The sequence below is a fragment of the Varroa destructor genome, unplaced genomic scaffold (assembly GCF_002443255.2).
Source record: "Varroa destructor unplaced genomic scaffold, Vdes_3.0 BEIS01000005.1, whole genome shotgun sequence".
Lineage (NCBI taxonomy): Eukaryota > Metazoa > Arthropoda > Arachnida > Mesostigmata > Varroidae > Varroa > Varroa destructor.
This window is the reverse complement of record NW_019211458.1, coordinates 27,950,929-27,972,609: the sequence shown is the minus strand read 5'-3', so window position 1 is coordinate 27,972,609 and position 21,681 is coordinate 27,950,929. Positions and strand designations below refer to the sequence as shown.

The 21,681-nt window shown below is 43.3% G+C and overlaps 1 protein-coding gene across 1 annotated transcript in view; it reads right to left on the bottom strand.

The window, feature by feature from the left end:
• LOC111251359 (uncharacterized) overlaps positions 1-21,681 on the bottom strand; it is a 327,630-nt gene that overhangs the window by 264,474 nt on the left and 41,475 nt on the right. The gene's annotated exons all lie outside the window — the stretch shown is intronic.

The window sequence follows — 21,681 nt, the reverse complement described above, 5'->3', positions numbered from 1 at the left end:
TAGAAACGACGATCTATATTTGCCCTTCTCGCCACGCAGATCTCTAAAGATATACGAGGAGAAAAAGCATCAATCAGCTATAGCAACATTGGGCTGTCCTACTGCAATCTACAACTGTTCTCTGGACATCAAACCCAACAGCACTCCATTTTTTTATCGGGACCTTTGGTAAGGCCTTGAAATAGGAGAAAATATGCATAGAACTAAAAGAAGAAAGGATAAGGAAGCAAAGGAGAAAGGCTTGACACGTGGACGGGCCGATCACTTTCTTACCTGCTTTCTCGTCTCACTCCAATAAGCTGGGTCCACAAGCTCCTTAGGCTCTCTAGGTATTATAAGGCTGCTTGCGGCCGATCCTGCTATCCTCCTTCGATCCGATGCTGTAATGGTGGCAGCAGCACCCGAGTCTGTAATCATCTCCGCCGACGCGTCGTTCTACTAACATTTTTCTTTTTTAGTTTTAACCATCTAAATAAGCAACAGTAGAAAAAAAAGGATTTGAGCCCCATCAGAGAGCTAGAAGAAGGTTGTTCTAAGAGATACAAGGATCGGGAGCTGTCGGGACCGGGCTAAGAATTCCGAGCGTATCAGTGAGGTGGCAGCGGTAAACCAGCGATGCGAACGGACTGCCAATGAGTTAAAGACCTTTGACTTATCCGCTGCTGTCCTAGACATCACATACTATGTGGCACATTTTCTACCACCGGAGGCTATGCCAAATCACAGTTTCACCAAGAAGTCATGCCTTTGACGCTTCGTCAACCTATGATACTTACATACACAGTGCTGTGGTGTGAAAAAGATATTTATACATGTATATAGGAGCTTGTTAAGAAGGTCTCGTTTGTTAAGCTTTCTTAGCAATGACTAGTTTTACCATGAAAAGTCATGCTCTCTTATGGCAAAAGGTCAATCGTGAATACAAACATGGTATTGTGCATTTTATTATTGGCGTTCATGTTATCCACGTGGCTACATTTGGATTCGTGTGCTGGAACGCTTAAGTCAAGACCTTTTTTCGACGAATAAAGAAAAACGCATAGAATAATAATGATAATAGATAAACATATACAGAAACGAATATATTTTCAAAAACATATATATTTCATATATAACACATTCATATGGCATACTCGCAACTGTTTCTAGGTCTCGGCGAATGAGGACGCCACTGTGTGGATGTCGATTATGGCACCCCCTAGAAAACTTCAGCACTATAAATGGGCCGCTTTTGCAGCATTAGCTTGTACCAGGTTAGAGAACCTACGACGTAGTAGCATCTGTTTTTGTTGGGTGGGTTTAACTTCTTAGCAGTTAGGCAAGAAATCCTTATTTAGGGTTGCGATTGCTACCACCAAAAACATGGCTAAAACATAAGATTGTCGCATCGAATACATCCCGTGTGCTCAAACTAAAGGAAAAGTAACATTTTCTGTTCCTTTTACACAGCCGAATTCAGCCGCTGACGATAAATGAAGTGTGTTCTACGCCCGAAGCCATAGGTTAGATCTATGTTTTTAGCCAACGTCTAAAGACTTTCCATTTGAAGTCAGACATTTTTCAAATTTCGCTTATGTTTTCGCTAAATGTCAACCACTGCCCTCTTCGGTTACTTGGCTACCGTGTTTTTATACAGAATAAAAATTAGATTTACAAAACTGCATTTAAGCTCCAAAGTCTCTCAAGAAAAAGATGCCCGCACGAAACCTGATCTTGCCGGAGATGGACAACAGAACGAAATAGAAAACGGACAATCACAATACAAATTTATCGCTCAATAAAAAAGCTATATATATATATAGATATATATAGCATATATATCTATATATATATAGCATATATAATCCAACTTTCAGTAATTTCATTTTATCGACGATTCTATTTCGAGTTTTATTTTTATTCTATTTTCTTTTTCCTGAAACTGTGTGTAGTCTACAAAGATACATAAACCAGATTTCCCTATTTCTTTGTTGTCTAATTACCGCCATCGTCAGTGTCTCCTCCTCGTTTTTTTCTGTCGACCCGTGCGGAGCGTTGCATAGGGGAGTTTTCGTCCGCGCAAAAAGACGAGCGCCTCCTCCCGGAAGGACGCATCTCGTGAGACAAACGATATGACAAGTTCCTGCTTAGGTAGGGGCGTCAAAAAGGCAATAGCTACTTCCGAAACGTTTACCGAAACACCGGTAAGAGAAACACTGCTACCTGCTGACGTAGTTTTCTGTTCGTAGTGGCTTGTCGTGTTGATGTAGATTACCGCAAATTGTTATTTTACTCCGTGGATGAGACAAGCCGGAGCGGGTTTCTTGGTTTGCCCATCTTTATGCCAACCTATTCTTGTAACCCTTTATTCTCCTCTTTCCCGGCTCACCTCGATTTATTATACTTGGCATTGTTTTCGCTGCTACTTCCGCTGCTCTCTCTGCCTAGCCTGACTTGCAGCAAAAGAACAGCGCAACCAACATTTTTCCTACTTTAAGTTTTGTATCTCTCAAGAGCAATCCGTTGAATTTGTAACGTACTCCGTTCTACAAATGTCTTGCAAAAATCTAGTCATGCTGCTGATACTGAGGTAACGCATCGTTCCATTTATGTCTTGCCGCCCATTTCCTGAGAGTCTAAGCCGACCCGTGTTGCTCCGTCCTGCCCTGTCTTGTGCTGCCTTTTAGTCCTAACCCTGCAGCTTACGGTACTGCCGGTGTCAGCTGTAATAGTAGTAGTACCATTGATAGCTATGATGGCCTTGGCTGAGACACTTAGTGCTCTGTCGGACATGGGAGCCTTCATTTTGCCGTTTGCTTACACTGAGGTCCGTCCTTCCCTGTTTTTTCGTCGTCTTCCAACACGCCGTCGGGTCCGCCCCCGTAGCCCCCGTTACTCGCTGCTGCGCTGCGCCGCGGCCCCGTTTCGTTCTGTGGCTCATACAGACGGACTGACTCAATAGCTTCGACGTTCGTTCGCTCCGATTGGCAGCAATAACGATGAGCAAATTATTCCGACGACGTTATCAATTCCCAAGAAGTCTGTAAGGCAAAACTTGCTAGACCGGTCAGGTCGCTTGCAAGGGAAGTCCTTGCAAAATAACGGATCTGCTCGAATTTGAATTCCCGATACGCGTTGTCGTTTCGCTTCGTCCCATCGTCTTGCTGGTTTGACGGTGTCGTGAGACCTTGTCCGCAAGACAATCGCTTTAGCGAAGAGTGAGCTGCTAGAATAGTACTCAACAAACAGTTAAAGGAATAGCCAACCAACGCTCGGCTGGCAACCGTTCATCCCTTGGGAGGCCACGAGGTACTGGTTGGCTCTTTGGATCTGTCGCAACCTCTTGTAGTCGTTCAGAAAGTAGAAAAACCGACTCGCATCTTCGTTTAAGTTTCATCTCGGGTTTTTGTCGGGTGTTGGAAAAACTGAGCGCCAGCGCTGGACTGGTTTCACTCCCATCAGCATTTCCGCTTTTAGGAAATCCTCTACTACCGGCGTGTCTATTGGCTAAGCAGGCTAACTTCGATTCTCTGTCTCTCTGTCATTATTTTTTGCATTTCTCTCAAGCAATTTCAGCGCATTTTGTCGTACTCTAACCTATTCCCTTTTCTACCTCTGCAGAATTTGCCACTACCAACCTGACGCATGAACCAAAAGCAGATTTCATCTCCGAAGCACTGAAGACTCTTAAAGGAGGCCTTAGGAAAAGAGGCTTTCCATGCTGGTTCTCTTCTCGGCACCCACGCTCAAAGCCCCGAAGACGCGAAGGCAGGCAAAAGCAGACAATATCGGTGAAAGCTTGACTGCAGTGCCTCCGTCGAGGTGGGCCAACGAGAGGAAGCTCGTGTACGGAATATTATTCGATGTGTATGCGAAGTTCGAGACTTGGCCAAAGGGACCCATGAGACCGGAAACATCGGTATCCTCTAACGAATAAGAACACTGTGTCGAGCTACCTAATCCTATAAAAGCTCAACTTCAGGCTTATATGAATGCGTGTTGTCACGTAAATGAACAACCAAGTTACCTGAGCAGTTATCTACGTTAACATTACCTAAACATTCTTACATACTCAATGCTTACGAACGCTTCGGTTGTAGCTACGTGATAACACTGTTCCAGACTATTGCTTTACTGGAAGTAGCGATTTTGGTTGAACATGTTCGCTTCGGAACCCTAACATAATTTAATCGATTTCAAATAGTTGGCCTCATCCGCCTTATCAATCGCTTGTCCTTCTTTATTTCCTTATCGTTGTTTTCAGAAATTCGTCAGAGGAAAGACTGTTTCGCGATTTTACTACCGAAAAGTACCACTATAACTAGAGCAGATCAGCTGGCACAATCAGCCCTGTATACGATGATCTAAAACCGTCAGCCGGTTCTCGTTTGACGGTCAACAGAATCGCGCGGTCAGATCAATTAGTATATCCATCGACGACAGAAAGTGTACGGAATTCGAGGGACGCCCAGTAGTTTCCTCATCACCTGGTTTCAGCCAAATTCCGAACAAATTCTTGAGACGAGAAATATTGACGGTGAATGCGACTGGCTCGCTGCCGAAACACTAATTTATCGGAACGGCCTTCACCTTGGCTATTTTCGCTGCTGAAGCCTGGTCGGTCAGCCACTTGTCGTTGTTGGCTTTCGACAAAGAGACGGCTATGCCGCGATGCTAGAGCCCTGTTCCCAGTGTTACTAACCTAAGAAACCGCTTAGAAGGCGATCCGCTACCACAATTGCTGAATTTAGGAATATTTTTTCGGCAGAAACAAGTAGGCAACCATCTAACTTAGTAGTTTTCTATAAATTTCCTTTGTAAGCGACCGTCATAAGTGCAACGGCGATCTTCATCGGAAGCGAGTGTTGCTTAGCAGCGCAATCCTTCTCCATTTCGGTGACGATCACAGGCCACAGTAGCAGTAACGCTCAATGTGGCTGCGTCACAATGTTTCCCTAAAAGCCAATTCCTTCGGTGACTTGATGCGAGTTCGGGCTTGCTAGACGAGTCCTTTTTTTTCACTCACTGCACTTGTGTCAGTAGGTCGGTCGGTTCCTGAATTCTTTTTGCTTTGTTTGGTCCTATTTTCCTACTGCCGAAAGACGACTGTAGAATTTTTTTCTTTTCTTCTATACTAATTCATTGATGAGCTGGCCTAGTGACTAGTTGGTGTTCTTCTTCCATAAAACGTCAGTTATCGCCCGCGCACACACTCTTTCTAGATCTTGCCTCTTTATTCTTAAACAACCTTTTCATATGGGCTTGCCTTTAAAGCCGTTCTGCTTCGTCAACACTTGCAGCCCACGCAAGTCTCGGCCATGATCCTTGGCCAATAACGCGGCGCAGTAAAGGACGCGACGCGGCAATTCGCCTGCGTAGAATAATGCGTCTACGGTGCGTTTGCATTGGACCGCTGCCATCCGAAGGATCTAACTTTTAATAGATAAGTAGCTGTTATTGTTTATACCATTAAAGTGAGGTCGAGGCGGCATCCCGATTGGGCATCAATTTGAGGTGTGGAATGACTGTATTATAGAAAGCCAGCTGTCCTTTAGGTTCTCGACGCGAAGTAAGCGGAATTAATGAGTTGCCTCGACTCCAAGAAGCGTTCCACTTCTCATAGCTGGTCAAATTTCGGGAAGAATTTTTGCGACGAAAACATTTTTAACTCGTGAGTTGGTTGGTGGAGCTATTCGTCAATTTCAACAATACCCCGGTAAATCGCTGGCGGTGACTGATAAGTCGAATGTCACTAAATATAAATAACATTAGACAAGTTCCTTTTAAAGATTGAATACCAAATTAGAGCAGCATTGGCTGTTGCTCTTCAATGATGGCTACTATGCTTTTGTAAACAGACATACGTTCTGAATCTGTCTAGTACTCGAACTGGAATCGGCTAAAAAAAAAATGTGAAACAGGAGCTAGAAGGATAAACAATTTTGCTGTTGCCATGATTGCGGAAGTTCAATGCTTCGTTGCGTATTAAAAATCTAGATATGGCCGATTCGGGTCATTTCTCCAAGCCTACGTTTTTATTGCGTTATAAGCTTTTATAAAACTTTATAAACGTTATAAAACTTTTAACTCTAAGTGCCTATCGATATCAAAATGCATAATAAAAGGCAGTCAACCCCAATTCTACTACAAGTGCCTTATATATATATATATATATATACATATATATATATATATATATATATATATATATATATATATATAGCGGATCGATGATAAATCTATTTACAGAATAGGGTAAAGTATCTATGAGGTACGGCAAGACAAAGTCAAGTCTTTATAACGGTACAATCGGCAATTCAAGCAAAGCACTTAGTATTATGTTACCTGTTCCTGGTAAAAACTTCAGTCGAAACTAGGCATCTTTAACGGCGGGAATTTCGCATAGTATTTATTTAAGGTATATTTCCATATAGATACCACAGCGGACCGGAAACAGCTTTTCAAATGAAACCGCCTCCATTATTGACGACCTCGGTAATCACGGCAGAAGCAGAAAAGATGCCAGAAGAAGACTACGTGACAAAGCATAAGTAACACCTCTACTCGTAGAACAGGTAATCCTTTTAAAATATCATCTGCCTTCCGTACGATAGACCAGCTGTCAGGCTCAGACAATTTATCTAAAATGTACGCAACTGAAGAAAGGGTTCCCAGGGGGGAGTAATATTTGTGAATATTAAATAGACAAAGGCACACAAAAGACACGTGAATACATATACTAATCTCATCATAATACCACTGCAATATTAAATTGAGTAGTCTCGGTGCTGTGGAACGGTCAGAGTCGTTAGTGCCCGGAAAATCGACGGATGCCTCCATACCTTTTCCTTCCTGTGAACGAACTATAGTTTGTTATTTCTCATATAATACTTTACAGTAAACAGCTGGTTGCTTATCATTTAGATAAGCCAGTGGTGTTTTCCGGTTTACGATAGGGGCTCATTTAAAAAAAAATGGATAGCTGGTATTGACGCTAAACGAAGACAGTAGTAGCGGATTCCGCTGGTGGCTAAATGTCCACAAAGATGCAAGAAAATAAGCTATATGACATACGAATTTCCTTCCGTAGCAGGCTACTATAGCTAATTATTTATATCGCTGACTATATTATACTATAATATCGATAGGCGAACAGCACCGTTTGCTCAAGAAGGGAGACTAACTTCAAGTTCTAGATTTTTTTGGCATGGTATTCAGTTGAGATCAGATGCCCTACATGGACCTCGTACACTAAGGTGGAGGTTGGACAAATGTAATAAACACATTACTAAAAGGCTCAATTTAAATGTCAAACTTATGTTACTCTTATGTAAGGTGTTATATTAACAGATAACCTCGTACTTACCGTATTGGATCTGTCTTACGTCATGGATTGCACATAGCATGACAGGCATCGCGATTCGAATATGGCTCGTAGCGAACCTCAAAGCTTTACTGTCTAATCGTGTTAATTGATTTAATTAATTATTAATTAGCATTTTGATGGTATAAAATTGACGATTTTGACAGTTTTTCCTCATGAATGCTGAAACACCAAGCTGATTCAAAGAAAAGCTGCCCCCCAAAGATGCCACAAACGCCTTATAGTTCGCCTTAAATGATCTTAACGAGTTTCTACTTTACATTCGATTATACCTCGCTCCCATGCTATTCTATAACACAAGTACGTTGTAACGATAATATGCAGCTTAACCCTCTTCCTGCTAGCTATATACGACTTAAACATTGCAAGGCGCTCACGTTGACGCCAAATTGCTGTTGACACACTGATAGCCTTTAGCCCATTCGCGTCTTTTATCATTGGCGTAACGTCCGTGATAGTGAGAGAAACAAAAGCGCAATATCCCCCTTGGATATAGGAAAACGAAGTTAGTCTGTACACTGCATTACTGCATGTGCATACATTACAACGTAGTAAGTGAAAGACAAAAAGGTCATACAAGGGTTGGCTTGTACTTATAAATAAAAAATGGCTTGTAAATCCCCGGCTGGGGAGCGGGAACGCCTTGTAGGGTACTTCACATAATGAGCAGCGACTGCAAGAATAACTTCTTCGGATGAACGGCCGGCGGGGTTGGCTGAATGCAATGGGGACGATGGAGGCCGCAGAAGATAGATACGCGCCCCCAGTAAGAGAACAGGGAGTATAACGTGCAATGTTTGCAATCTTTACCAAGTGCCGGGTATGACGTTCCCCGAGGCGTTTTTCAAGCACCGACTCTCTTTCCTTTTCTCACTTGTGCCGCATTTTCTCTGTGTTCATGTTCGCTATAAGATGGCACAGTTGGCACATTGGCCTGAATGTAGCGGGTATTTTGCAGACATGGCCCTGGCGTACGGCTCAGGGCCATGCCTGCCAAAAAAAAGATCGCAATGTCTTGGTATCTGATGTGCTAGCGTGCAGCAGGAAGCTCAAATACTCTGCTCGCCACTGGTACACTTAATAGAGAAGCGACAGCATCAGTGACAGAAGCAAGAGGAGTTGGAGACTCGTGTGGACTTGGGGGCCAACATATGGGCCGTTTCAGTGGATATGTATGCGAACGGCTCAAAGCGTTTAGCAAGTGCGGCCAACCTCAAATGGCCCCAAATCAGGGAGCCCTTTCACTTCCGGTAGACCCAGCCTGACACTGCCTTACCCCTCTTCTTCTGTGCACATTTCAACAATGACCTGAGCCAATCACCGGCAAAAGCATAGCTCGGCAGCGTCAGAGACAGCGGGCCACTAGAGGATAAGCCGGTACAGGTCTATAGCTGACTCTTTCTATATAGTATATAGTAGGGCTATTGGACCATCACACGTCATCCAAACGACCTTGCTATATCAAGCAGCAGTTTCGCTGAAGGGACCAAGACGTGTGGGACGGCAGACCGAATGCCAACGGGCTTTTCGGCCGTTGCTTAGGTCCCCAATGTAGCAAGTGCGTGCCGCAAGGACGAAAGCCGTAGAGGACTCTGTAGCAACCAGAGCCACGGTACCTGGTAGTGAACGCTCTCGGCAACGCCTAGAGACTAATACCCATTGTATAATACGGATGTAGGATTGAGTTGTTCGTAGCACTGAATCTCTAGTAGTTGATCTTGGGGCTAGCGTAACGGCATGATCTTTCCACACCAGTAAATTGTGTACGATATACCAGAGTGAATCGTGCTTTAATCGTTCTAGTGGCAGCTGTCGTGGCGTCTTGTTTGCTAGGCCAAACGCTCGCTTTGAATTTTCAAATCATGGGAACTACTTGTTCTCGTTTACGTCAGGCCTCTTTCATTGACATGATCTCAAAGCTCTCTTAGTGCTAAAGCCTTAATTATGTGTACAAATGCTAGTAATGATATTCGGCAATGGTAGCAGTTACACATGACTCGTGCAAAAAAAAAATAAGCACACAGTAACTGTGAGCTTAATTTATTTAAACCCAACTAATAATGTTCCGACGTATAAATATAGAGCTAGCTCGGCGTAAATACCGCACCATGTCGCAACGATATTAAAATTTTGCTTAAAATCAGCCAGGTCCTTAAGAACCTATGCTCGAAGCTGTTTTCCAGGAAAAAAAATTCTTCAGCTGTTATTAGCTGCTACAAACTGAAAAGTAAAATTGAAGTAATAAGACAAAGTGCAATGGTATGCAATGTCTATAGGCTGGAATTTTTATCTAATATGCTTAGTTTCACTAAACTAAGGTTACTTTAAAGCGCTCTGAATCAATAATATCGAGACAGAAAAATAATATATTTCTCAAATATTGAACGAATTCAAGCAGAACCAATAAAACTTGCTTTGCTTTCCACATAAATAACTTGATATTGTCCTAAGCATCCTCAAACGAATTGTAGTTCGGTCCTAGTCGAGTTGTCTGCGTCTCAAGAGCAAAACTCGTATAGCAGAATATGGGATCGAGATTTCACTGCCTGCTGATGCCGCTACCATTGCTGTTTAATCATCGTCGGTTGTCATGCTTCCCGTCATAAAGGCATATGCAAACTTCGCAGACGTTCACGTCCTATCGCATGATCGCACCACTTCACAGTTCTACGTTGAGACTTTTTAGCGCAGCCGATTCAATGCCCTGTGCAGGCAGCCGGACAGCCTCACGCCGGTTCTTGCAATATCCGTTTTCCGCTTCCAGCACGCTCACAAACTGAGCCACGCAACCAAGCGATTTGAGCACCTCGACGACTACCAGATGTTATGCCCGTCGAATGCTTCATACTACATGCCACGCTCGCGATAGTAATATGCCAGTGAGCAACGGCATAACATATCTCATATGGGGATTTTTCAACGACCTCTCGGTCGGTACGTAATTCTCGTTTTCTTTGTAACGTTATGATAAAGCAGTAAAGTCTGAAAACGGAACAGAGGATTTTTTTTCCGGGGTGGGTGGGGTCTGGAGGGCATAGGGAGAGCTAGAGTCCGAATATAGGCGCGGATTCAGTATTCATAGTGAGTTCTAGTTGCAAATTGTGTAGTTATACTCCTATAGTGCGACCATCTCTTTACTAAGCTAGATTCGTTTGCGGCCATTGGACTATTCGCGATCTTACCTCAAACTTCATAGTACTATTTCGGAAATCCTTTTTGTCTCCTTGTGCTCGTAGTAACCACTCAAAAGAAGGTATTATATTTCTATGCATCATATAGGGCAAGTGACTGGCCGGTTATCTTTATTCGGGTTCACAGCCGAGTTCCAATAGCGACTGGCGCTTCAGCAACCGCTGGTTAGCTGTATCCGGTCTAAATCAGCAATGGTCGCTAGCTCATCATCTTTTGTTGCCAGCAATATCGCCCTCCCTCGAGGGGCTCGCACACGAAAAATATAGAGATAAAATATATAAGTTGAAGCTGGTTTGTGTTTACGTTCAGGTTACACTAACTAGACAAATCTGACGCCGGTGCGCCTTGCTCTAATTAGTAAGGCATGCAATGCTTTTGAAAAAAAGGTACTGGCATCACCAACTCAACGGGCGATTACCAATGAGCGAGTTGTAGCGGCCCCCGCGAGGCAGCGTTCTTTTGAGCGAGCTGTGACCAGTGGAGGTTAGCTCATCTGCACCAGTGTCCGCTACGTCACAAACTCACATCGGTCTTGATCCCGTTGAAGACACAACCACCTGCGAAACCTCACCTGCGACTAATCCTAATGTAATGACAATAGTTAATCTGGTAGTTCTCCTTTTGCCGTCAGACAGGAACTCACCCCCTTTCTCTGAGTTCGCTTTCTTAGCTTGCCACTATTTGAATTTATAGCCCTCGTTTTCCACGTATTGTAGAGATGTGGGGCGCAAACGCACACTTAGACACAGACGCTCTTAAGTGAGATCAAATACGTGTTACGTATTAAGACCCATGTGGCACGCGGTGTTGCCGTCATCCGTGGGAGAGCTGCATTCAGAAGAAAAATAGGATACATATATCGGCAAGAAGTGAAGGCGAGATGGAGCATTTCGTAACCATAAATTGCTGGTAGAATGATGCAAAGAAAAAGTGTTAAAGACGAGATTTATTTGCCCCTTGCCGAAGCTATCACGCACTAGATGAGACGAGGAAAGTATCTAACCGCCGCAGACTTTTTTTTTTTACATTAAAAAAACATTCGATTTATTTTATACATATATATAAGGAAAACGCCAGTCAAGAATATTGGTGTAAGCATTGTGGCCTTATAGGTTTTTACGCATAAATATATATATTCATGGAAGTTGCTTGCGAAGCATCGCGAGGAATCTATTGACAAATGGAAAAGAAGCACTGTTTTTTTGTACGTATCGATGTGTTGATCTGTTTTGCCTAAACCGTTGACTGCGTGCAATACGTGATTTTCCGTAAGCCTGCTGAACGCTAAATCGTCATGTAGCGCGCTACTGGGACACTCTTCTCATAGCTATTGTATTGTTATCCTCAAATAAAAACATAAACATTCATGTCAGGATATGGGCACGACTGATTTGAGCACCGCATTTGCATCTAATAAGTGGACACCGATAATCGCTGGAGCATTAAGCTACTTGATCAGTTTTTCGATTAACAACGTACCACTTCAATGAGAAGGTGCCAAGAACCGAAAAGGCTCAGCTGTCGGCGTCGGTCTGCATCAGGCCGCCAGCGGCCTGCATGGCATGAGCATGGCCAAGTCAAGAACTCACTTTTACATCTATTCAAGATAGCGAAATCACTGAGATTGTACTGTTGCCGACGCTACCTTCTCTACCGTCCCCGCTTTTACTAACATCAAATCTATTGCTAAGTTAACGACGTTGCGGCTGTTGTTAGTGAGGATTTCCTATCTGTTGGTGCTGCTGACCCAGTGAATCGCACCAGAAACTTCGTGCGCGAGCAGTACGCTACCGGCAAAATGTATCGACCTTTGTATTGCAGTAGTTGAGTGTTACGTAAGGCTGGGAGTGAAACGCTCATAGGAAACAATTGTGTGGCACAAACGATGCTTTTATTATTGTTGTGGTACTTCATTCAGCTGTTGCCCGATTAGTCTACCATAACCAGTCGGAGGCGAGCCGTGCTTTGCTTGAATCCAAACGATCGCTCGTCACACCTTCCCAACACAGGTGGCAATAGTCGCGTTACATAGTTGTCTGTTGTTGTCACAGCCCGTGGAAAGCGTTCTACTGACTAACATCATGTAACATGTAAACGTATGTACGCAAACACATCAGTTCCATCTTGTAATGTTGTGAACGAATGGTAATGTAACGCTGGGTTTTTGAGCTATTCCAGCTGACACAACATAGAGCTGTTTGTTGGCTCCGCACATACGGAAAACTTGGAAGATTGTTATGTGTGTTGGAAGATGGCTGACGGGCTCGCTCTAGTAAACAACAATAAAAAAGAAGCTTTTCATGAGCGGGACCTTTTTCGGGAAACCAGAAGAGAATCTTAACAGGGCCCACAATAACATATTAAGATCGCCATCGCTACCAGCGACAATAAATAATATTAAAATACTGAAGAACGTTCTTAAACTGCGAGGGAAGAAATACCGTGGTTGAAGTTTACTAGAAAAACTTCATCTGCGTGGACGATCGTAGACACATTTAACTTCAAGTGAACACAACAGATGCATAAAAAAGCTGCTATAGTCGTTATCCATATAGTGGACTGCATGTCCATCTAAATCACCTACCTCACTCCCTAGAGAATGCATTTTTTATTTTTCTATTTTATCGGGGGTTCTTCACCAGGTGGTGCAACTTGATGCGAACAGGGAACAGACTAATAGAACTTCACAGATGAGTAGTTTTTTGGCTTAGCAGTCGGACGACTCACTACAAGCAAATACAGGTGTAAAAAAACACTCGATTTGATGGTGAAAATTTTACGAAAGACGTAAGATTAATCACCTTCATAGGCGTATACTGAAAACAACGCGGTCAGTCAGACAGACATTGACCTTTGGCATTCTGCATGAAAAACGCGACAAATTTCTAACGAATATTCCTCACATCTCCCTTGTACACGCTATACACTATGACCTCTCGCCGCAAGACAAAGTTCAAACTGACAGAACAGTTTGTCTTAGCGCACTTAGCAATAGTGTGAATCATCGTTATAGGTTAGATGGCGACAGGACGCCACTGCAGTAAAGACGTCAGCAAACATCATAGACAACAATCAGCCGATCAACTATAACTCAAAGAGTTCGGGTCTTCAACCGTACGCTTGTACGAACCCATGGCGACACTGAGACCCGTTACCGCACCTCCTGCCACGACTATTGTCAAGATCCTCGTTTCTAAAGTCTCTTGTCAATGTACACAAAGTAAACGCATTCCTGCGACAGCGAAAACAAAGGCAGATAGATAACCTACAATAATATTGTAAAGTGATCGCTATACGAGCAGACGAGCCATGGGAAAACTTACAGGTGCAGTATCTCTTTCCTCGTAGCGTAACCTTGAAATACGTCGGATCCACTATTAAATCGTCGTACGTATAACACTGCTGGCGAGCTGACCGTTACGTCCGTTCCTAATCGATAGAACTGCACTTGATACGTTAAGTCGCATCTGACTATTATTGCAATAGCTTTAGATCACGTGGAACATGTCACTCTCTGACGCAGTTTCGCTTATTCAATTGTCTTCTCTGGCGGGTACGAATCACAGTAATCGAAATAGACTGCAAGCTACACGTATTAAATATGCTTCTTTCTTCCTTCATTGCGCTGTTCTAGTATGTCGAGTGAATATATGAACATAAAGCCAATCAAAGCGGCTAAGTGTACATACGCGAATGATATAGATAATTTTAACCCGTTTCTAAAAGTGGGTTCCATATTGACGCCAACGCTGGGACGCTAGATGGGAAATAACTTCAAAGAGTTTGCGTAAAAAAAATAGGTTTGAAGGAGATATTCCAGCGACAAGCTCTGTTTCTCTCCAGTCGAATGAAGACAATTATCTCAATCCATGTAGCCAACGGATAACAGTAGTGTGTAAATAAATATTAATAGATCGCAGTTCTTTATATCAGGCTATGCTAGACCAACATCTTGTCCTTTGCCACACATTGCTTGGACAAGACTATTTAAAGGACTTCCTTTAAGCGCAAAGGCAATGCGTACTACTGGTGAAATGTCTGGGCCGCTGCGTGCGGAATGTTTTGGGATAGGTGCGTTGTGGGATGTTTCCGCAAACAAATTGCAGGCCGACACTGCAGCGACCAAACGTGTTAGGGATATCGCAACGAAATACGAAAAGACGTTTCCACCTAAGTCGCTAACTCAATAATCACTGTGTCCATCATCCTGAATTTGCCCCTGCCCCGGCGTCTCTCTACTACGTTTGTCGATGTGCCAACATCGCCGCACCATTCACGCTACTACAATAGAACGGGCCGAGGGTTTATTCCTCTGAGCGGCTTCACTAGTAACACTCAGCAGTGAGAGCAAATGGAAAAAAGTCCTTAGCTTCTGCCTACTCCTTAACTAGCAGGTGGCCAAGTCGACAAAAAGGTAAGTTGGGCTAAGCAGGATCGGCAAGTAGGGCGACAGATATACTCGTTCGCCCTAGGAGCAACTTTTGTGGTACAACGAGGTTTATATATAGGTAGAAAGGAGGAGGAACGAGAAATAGAAAAAACGCATAGATATCTTACGGCCAGATAGGCTGTTTGCAACGGTGCCGAGACAAACGTAGAGGACGTTGACGAAGCGAGAGCTTCCTAAAGCGGTCAAGGGGAAAGGGCTGCTAGCTGGGCAGTCGGAACCACGGAAACAGGCGGTAGCAGCCATGTCCGTATATACAGCGAAAGCTCACAAAGATACAAGCAGTTGGGCTCACATACAGACGCACATAAAGTTAATGGGGTAATTGAGGAACTTTGAAAGAGAGAAGCAGACGTCTCGTGGGTAGCAAGGTAGCGCAATATTTTACCTGCGAATGAAGCGAATTTGATCTCAGCTAAGACAACCGGAAGCAACTGAAAGTGAAGAAGCAACTACACGCTATGACCAAAGACGACCGCGCAAGTAAACTGTTGAGACTAGCAGTAACCCTGAAATGCCGCTCTCACTGCATTAAGCCGTAACGCGGTCCCATGGGCTATTTACCTCCAAGCTATTCTGAGCAACCTCACCGTCTGGAAAAAGCGAAGAAGCTGCTTTCTTTAAGCCATCCCATACGACGGGTATTTTCGTAGGTCCTTTTTGGCGATATTATTTCTGCTGTCGATGATATCGCTGCTGTTTTGATGTGGTAATTGTGTTGAGCTTATTCAAGCTCAACGATCTATAATAAGCTCAATTGTCAGAGTGAATAAGCGAGCAGGGCGGGTGACCGAATAAATATCGCGTAGTAATATGTACTATGAAGTCTATTATAGCATATGGACATTAGAATTTCACCATGGGATTGTCAGTAGCAGCAGGCTTTGTGATGTATGTACAAAACAACAAGACAATATTTGTACTCTTAAATGCAGTACTAATGTAGTTCTTGGCAGCACGAGATACACAGACCTTTTCTTTATACAGCTTAATGGGCCAGACGTGGCCGAGGCATCTCACCCTCATGCTTCACTGCTGGTTGTTGTCGTTATAGTTTGTGTGAACTTGTGACATGTGGTTCAACAAACGCGTCTGTGCATCACCAGGTTATTGAAGGTTGAAGCAGAAGTTCGTAGCTTCTAGGACAACGCAAAGTCGCCATGATGACTGCGATGACACGGCCATGTCTACAGTGATGTCTCTAAATATTCACATATTCATCATTAAAGTATTGAAAGTATCATGGACGACTAATGCTCATGCGCTATCGGTGTTTAGAATTTTCAAAAGTGACAGAATTGCGGCTAATGTCTTTGCGCTCAAAGAAGTAATGAAATATATTGGCATATATTTATTATGTCTCGGTTAAGTAAGACCTCATAAATACTGCTATGTTCGCATAATAATAAATTCGATGTCGCGGGCAAGGAACAACCTCAGTGCTTCCGGCGGACACTACCACAACGGCGTACTGAAAGCTTTCGGCAAGCCTACCCACGCCGCGGCGCCTTCAATGCGTTGTCCTGCGTCTATTTCTACTTTATCTCACTAGAAGATCCATGTATCTCAGTCCTGTTTGCATTACTTGTCGTTTGGATAAAGCACTGTGGCTTATGCTGATTATGATCGATACCGGCTACATAACCGTACGCTAGCTGACTTTTCAACACATCAGTTTTTGACCGGGGTGAGCATCGCATAGGACCGGGGCTCTGACGGCAACGAACACGACAACACATAACGATCAACAACAAGCAGCGAGGAAATGACATTTTCTGAATATCAACCTATACAGAGCGACCCAGCCGTCCGGTTCGTCCGGGCTTTTTCATCACCGTCTGGCCATGGGCCGTACGACTTCACAGCGCATCCATCGCCAATCTCTGGCCACAGGCATCGCTTCAGGGGTGCCTCCGCATGTTGGAGCCGTAAGCCATCCAATTTAACGAGCCCATCAACCAGCTGGCACTCCGGTTCGTCTCTCCCTATACAAATTGTCGTCTATGTGTTGTCTCCTTGTCTGAATTTCGAGCGCTGCGTCGTGTATTCCCAAACATACTGTTCTGTTCCGCCACCAGCTCCCGCTCGCTTATATACGCCCGCACACACACAAACACAGAGTGAGATTTGGTGCTTTGTTGCAACCATCGTTGCCGTCTCTGATTTCCAGCGACAGCCACTTTTCTGTCTCTCGGTGTAATGCGCCGCGTCAATTCAGTTTTGATGGCGGTAAGCAATGATTGTTGAGATCGCTGCTGTGGCTGTTGACGGCGGTCTTTGCCTGACGCCGACTGCGTGCTGCTGCCGCTACCGCCCCAGCATGACGGTAACGGCTACACTGACGGCAACGGCATCGAGAATAATTCGCGAACGACGTCAGTTGTGAGAGGTTATCGTACATCGTTTTTGTGAGCAGCTACAGCCGAACCAGTGAAGCCGGCTAGTCAGACAGGCCTATCGGAGCGACGGCAGTGACATGGACCTACATTAAAGTAGCTGGTCGCAAGCATCAAGCACCTCCAGCGTAGAAGCGGTAGCAAAGCTGAAAGCCCAGGAAGGCCAATAAAGGAACGAGCGTGTCTGTAACAGCAGTGACCACACAGGTGGTCATCATCTGAGCCCTTCAGTGTGTGCGGCGTGTGTATCGCGGCTTAGACAAAAGCAGGCGGAAACAATTTGGGAGTTCTTTGTGGCAGTTGGAGAGTTATGGCAATCAAATGCTCCTACCCAGTATGCTTTGGTAGCAACACACTTTGACTAGGCCCCCGAAACCAGCGCCCTGTCCCCTTCGGCTGTTGTTTCTTACTCGCTCTCGATAACGCTTTTCGACTAAGGGCCGACTCGACAATCTTAGCTATTGTCAACGGACCTATTCGTAGCCATTAGTCAGAAAAAAAAACATAGAGGAAGCCCATTCAGTTGAGTCACTTTGTTATAGGGATATGTTTCCTATGTAATTAAATTTAGCGCGCTTTGAAAAACACACACAGTTTTACAGAAAAGTACCTCTCAAGGTTTTGCCGGTTCTTTTTTTAAACAGCTATTGAATCGGGCGATAAGAATTTAGTTTATCTAATGAGAAAGAAGCGCAGACAATCAGGAAAATAGGAGACGAGTCAATGATATTCACTTCTTGGCGTTTTCGGTTGCTCTATCAATTATAATCTTTCTATGTTGAGCATGTAGCAACAAAAAAGGTCGTCACATCTATTGTCTGGACGTACACAAACCATTAATGCATGTGTGTACAACTCTTAATTGGCCAAGAAGCAGAGAATAGAAACATTACCTTTGTAGAAAATAACTTTTAGCTTTGAAATTGAATGCTGTGCCCCGTTCCGTTTTAGCATTAAACGATCCGACCTCTGACCTAACTATTATTTACGATCTATATTGACATGTTCTGAAATACTGACATGTCTTAGAGTTTGTCGTCAGCAGCTCTGAGGGCCGACTGGATATCACAGAGACTAGAAAGCTGAGCGTGTCGTCTTTTTGTGCTACATAGAGAACAGAGAAGATATAGAGATCTATTTGTTTACCCCTTTAGACACGTTTCGTTCTTTAGGTTAATTTGAATTGAAAAAAAAAAAAGTTATTTTTCTAAGTTAGTAACATTGACCGAGAGTAACAGAGCTAATTGTACGAGTAACGATCCTCGTATCATTTTACGAAGTAATAGCTATAATTTAATACTATAAAGGATCACATTCGTTTGGCATTTGAAAGGCCTCCAAGTTACCAGTTATAGCAAATGGTAGCGAAGCATACGCTTGGAGCGAAGATTCGAGGACAAATAATAAATGTACAACTTATTAGTAGATGAAAGTTAGCGAATTAGAAATGTCGAAAAAAATGAACGTATCTAACACAGGACTCATTAGACATCAAATGTGTTACCATTTCTACATGTAATAAGGTAAATATTTAGGTAATTATATTAGGTACTGGAACTTCATATGGTCTCCATACACCTAACTTATTGGAAGTTTGATAGTTTGAAATAAGATCTAACAGTTTTAACATATTAGAAAAAAGTGTCAATAGACAGTTCTCGGCGAATTCAACGTATGTGACAGAATATCAGGTACGTATTATAGGGCCTTGATTGTTGTCCGATTAGTCACTTTTCTATTACTTCACTTCTCCGTTGCTACACACATAATTGTCATATGCATCCAGTGAAGACGGATAGAAAGCTTACGATCCGTTTGAGCGCCGGAGGTCGGGGGCCTGTTTCTCAGTAACTACCTCACTTTTTCAATAGACGTATTGTTCAGCTTTTTTTTTTTGTTTCACCGAGGTTAAATGTTATAGACGATGTAGAAATGCGGTTGGTTCCTGTATTTTTTCTTTTTCTCCGTCCTTGTTCATGAGTGGCTCAAATGCCTGCCCGCGTCCTAATGCGTACGCTTTATGCTCGCAAGTCAGGGCATCCGCATGTTGCTTATACGATATATATTGGTACAAGATCTTTTCGGGTAAAAAACAGCGTAACAAAAAAACTTCTTACCTACCGACAACCACTACACATCACCCCCAAATGCCAGCAGAAAGGCCTTATTACGTTGCAACGATACTGAGATTTGATGTATACCAGCAATAATATGACAGAATCTTCTATTGTAAATCTTATACATATAATAGATACTTATATTAAATACATTTCTAGTAACTTAGACACACTTTATCTATATGTTGCACAAAAAAGCGGGATGCACAGCAGTTATGTAGCATTATATGTTTAACACTACATACACGTACCGCTGTATGCTAGCGCTACGAGCCGAATACTATGTGCACTTTTGGGCGGGAATGGCGACCGCGATGATCATGTTAAAACTGATATAGGGGTCACGGAAGGATGTGCGATACTGACGTCCAAATCTGAACTTTCTTCAAATCGGGTATATATTGATGGAAGTGGGAGCAAAGTGGGACGGACTAGCAAATGTGTGTATACGCATATACGTAGGAGATTATTGTATCACAAAACAGGTAACATTGGAAAGAGAACCAGTGAAAAGCTAAAAAAAAGATCCTTAAAGATGACAATTACTGCGACTGCTATCAAGTTATCGTCTACTGCTTTCCTAACTTGAGTCACGATGGTAAAGCACCCAGTGCTGGCAGGGTCACACACAATCAACGGACGACAATGGCTTTCTTTAGCTAAATCCAGCTGATTCAGCACTGATTGACGTCCACTGCCAGCGCTCTATCAGACGTATAATATGGACAGTGGTAGTACGTTATGGTCATAGTAATGCCCCCAGTAGCAGTAGTACTTGATGCGGTAGAAAACTAGTCTATTGGCTGGTGGCTGAGGCAATGGGGCGGACCCTTGGCAAAGGGCATGGCATTGAGCTGCAATAGTAAATCATTTGGCATACGGATAGAAACGCTATGGAAGAACAGGGAGGTAATAGGCGTTCAGTAAACGAATCGAATACATGGGCTGGGTGGGGAGACACGTGGAGATACAGTGGATTTTTTGTTGGCAGAGATATGGATAGAGCAGTATTTTCTGTTTGGTCTCTTAAGTCTCTAGGCGGCTGCATTGAGAACTATCTGAAGCAGTTGTAGAAGTATAAACAAATGGCTATAAAGTATGCGAGGGGATTTATCTTTAGGCGAGCAAAGAAGAGGTGCATACATGTAGAAAAAGAAATACATACGGAGAGAGAAATAATACGCAATACGACACGACGAATCGAGAGATGCGAGAGTTGAAAATGGCGAAATGGGAGACAAATGTTGAACACTTTTGGGCAAAACGATTCTAACATCATTGGCAATTCTGCGTCCTGAAATAGGATTCAAATGTGCGTCTTCATAGGTCAACCTCGATTAGGCCAATGAGGCGCGCTGCCTAGGGCGACAACAACATTTCCAAAATGCACAAGAAAGCTGAATTGGGCGAGGGTGACTCTCTGTTGAGTGGCTCTTGCCACTGCAGCGGCCGCTGCTACTTTGTCGGTTCGTATTTGAATAGATAAGGGCCTATTATGCATGTCGCTTGAAAAAGAGGCCTACGATAGGAGTAACACCGCAAAAACTGCCGGTTAAAATATGCTATTTACATTTCTGCGAGGTTTAGGGAACGCGTATTGCATAACGGCAGCTCCTTGAAGGTTGCGAGTGTTTACTGTCGGCTCTACATATCAGAAAGATTAATAAACTTTATATTCTTTAATCTTTATTGCAATTAATATACAGCAGGTATTCGAATGTATATTGCTAGGACGGTATGACTTGATTTCTTAATGATGAATAAAAAATGAATCCCGAACTGTTACAAAAAACAACAAACGTGAAAGCACATTGTGCTAACATCAAGCCACGTAATAAACATCCAACCAGAAGATTAGCCCATCCTTCGAAGAGTTAAACCTTTAAACGTTTGCTTGCCCATAACATGAGTGTACGATAAGCACGACTTGAACAGGATCAGCAAGAAGAAAGAAGACTAGGGAAGGTTTGTACGATTGAAATGTTATAAATAATCATTAAAACATTTTTCCTATCCTCAGTATCGCAATCGAATTTTGTTGGCGCAAGTTACTAACTAAGTTATGGATCGATACATGCATATCTAAATAAATCATTGCCATAAAACAGCACCGCTACCATGATTATATTAACTCATGTACAGTTATCGATTAGCTGTTTTATGTAG